Here is a 2,301-nt window from a genome sequence, read left to right as displayed (position 1 = left end):
CTACATCGTGCAAAGCTAGCATCTTAAACTCGTTATCTATCGATTTTTATTCAACGAAACTTCAGATGAACTTCTCTTAAATGAAGACGCACGCCTTTATTCCAACGATTAATGCTTGCTATAGGAATTCGTGCTCTGCGTGTTAATTTTCAATATTAATTCTTATGAATATCAGTTCTTAATTTTTCGCATTTTATGGCGTATTGTTAAATATTTTCAACAAGATGCGGAAATTAAGTGAAACCGTTAAATTCAACAGGGATCCAAACACGGTTGATAATACCTTTCCTCGTGTATGCACGTTATAAAATCCCTTGGTCAATATTGAATTGAATTTGATTAATATGAACCGCGCGTAAATAAAACGAGACCCTCATCACAATATTATCATGTACACATTGAATAATGAAATATCGAGGCACCGAAATAACAACGAACACGTTCCGATATGGATTTCGTTTAAACTGCAATAACAACTGGTTTATTCAACAGGGGGATGCGCGATCGTGACCAGAAAAAAATTGGTTAAAAAAATCAGACAATAGATTTTTGAACGTGTCCAGCGGTCGTCGGAGCGGTCGTCAACGCATACGCACTCGACGGATTGCGCGCGCACGCGTGCTTTCTTCACCTCATAGCGTTGGTAACTTTTCACCCTCTCCGTGGTCGTCGTCGTCGGTTCGAGGTCAGTCCGTTCCGCGCAACGCGAGCCGAAACAGCAGTCCCCGTCCGCGTCGCGTCGCGTCGACGTTGACGTTGTTTCACGTACCTCGCCGTACCGTCGCCGCCGTCGTCGTCGACGATGACCTTTCGGGTAATCCGCGTCGGGGGTGGTGCCGCGGTGAAACCGGTATCTGTGATCCTTTAAACGAGACCCGAAGTCGCCGGTGGTTAGTGTCGACTGATTTGTGAACGGGGGGATAGGCGAGCGGGCAGAGAAAAAATTTTCGCTCTGGTGTCCATTGTGAATCCACAGGGAAGAGAGGAGAGGAGCGCCATCGCGAGACGATCGACATGGTGGATACCGAGTAGCGATTATGCGAACGAGCACCGAGACATGAAGGGAGCAAGACACAGGGTGAGTACGATACTCTCGCTAACCTACTCACCCTCAGAACTGGCTCTGGTCTCCTTTCAACAATGAGTGATGACTCGAGTACTTGAATAAATCGTACCCCGGTTCGCTCATATAGCCCTCGTGAACAGGATTTAAAAATATACATTATATTTATTTGAATCATTAAATCAACTGAATTAATATAGAACCGATGTGCAATGGACAAGCATTTGTATTTATCATTATGTCATTAGATGACAGTAAAGTGCTGTAATTCTGTTCTATTACAATCACGTTCAAATTCTGATTCACTTGATTTCTTAAATTATTTTGATTACAAAATCACAGGGTATACTAATCATTGTATATTATTTAAGCTATCGTACGTATTACAATTTTTCATGCCACCTGAAAAAGGTATAGAGCAACCAGCATTAACGTGCATTAACGAGTCAGGAGTTTTACGTGATAAGGACGTTTTACTTGATAGTCTAAAACGCTTCGTTACACGACAGTTGAAAAGCAAGGATCAATTTTATAATAACAGTAGCCCAACCACTAATTTCACATAATCACACACACATTTCAATGATGAGTTTTAATTCTGTTTAAGGAATAAATAAAGATAAATAAGATAATTATCAAAAATTTGTATGCTTTAACTCATGTGAATTTTTTTAAGCGAATTGCAATTGAAACATTAATTCGAATCCTAGTTTTATGAAATTACTATAATAATAATAATGATACAATGAAATAGGAATGTCTCCGTTTGTCTTCTAGATAAATTAATTGAGATAAGAGAATGCAATCTAATCTCGTGCAGTAATAACGTTGCATTATGTTTGAATTCTAATTGTATTCCGTTCCATGTGAATTTTCCGTGTTCTTATTGCTAATATGAAAACCGCCTAAGGTACGGTAGTCTATGTAGTTAACGCGAGAGTTCGTCCGACCGAATCATCCTTCAAAGTTAACTAGGTAACACAATAGCCGGGAAGAATACATTACTTTTTCGCCTTCTATTCTCCTGTACGGTCACACAATAAAATCGTTGGGAGTTGGAACGTGTTACCGTTACGTCAAACTGAATAAACGAAGTCGAAACTAAAAAAAGAACTGCGAACTTTTTGTACATTATGTTGCAGTACTTTGCTATCTGCCAGTATTTTATTATCAAATTCAATACTCTTGTATTCTGAAATATATTTTTATTTCGTGTCCAAATAAATTTTAATAATTGC

At 39.0% G+C, this 2,301-nt stretch overlaps 1 protein-coding gene across 1 annotated transcript in view; it reads left to right on the top strand.

Moving 5' to 3' along the window:
• The first annotated feature begins 703 nt into the window (after nucleotides 1–703).
• The window catches only part of LOC108629712 (potassium voltage-gated channel protein Shaw), a 12,734-nt gene continuing 11,136 nt past the window's right edge, over nucleotides 704–2,301 (top strand). Inside the window, exon 1 of the mRNA XM_026817499.1 lies at nucleotides 704–1,078. The gene's annotated coding sequence lies outside the window, so the exon portion shown is untranslated. The remainder of the gene's footprint in view (nucleotides 1,079–2,301) is intronic.

The sequence above is a fragment of the Ceratina calcarata genome, unplaced genomic scaffold (genome assembly GCF_001652005.2).
Source record: "Ceratina calcarata isolate Rehan_Ccalc_2016 unplaced genomic scaffold, ASM165200v1 scaffold584.2, whole genome shotgun sequence".
NCBI classification, from domain to species: Eukaryota; Metazoa; Arthropoda; class Insecta; order Hymenoptera; family Apidae; genus Ceratina; species Ceratina calcarata.
This window is presented reverse-complemented; position numbering and strand designations above follow the sequence as displayed.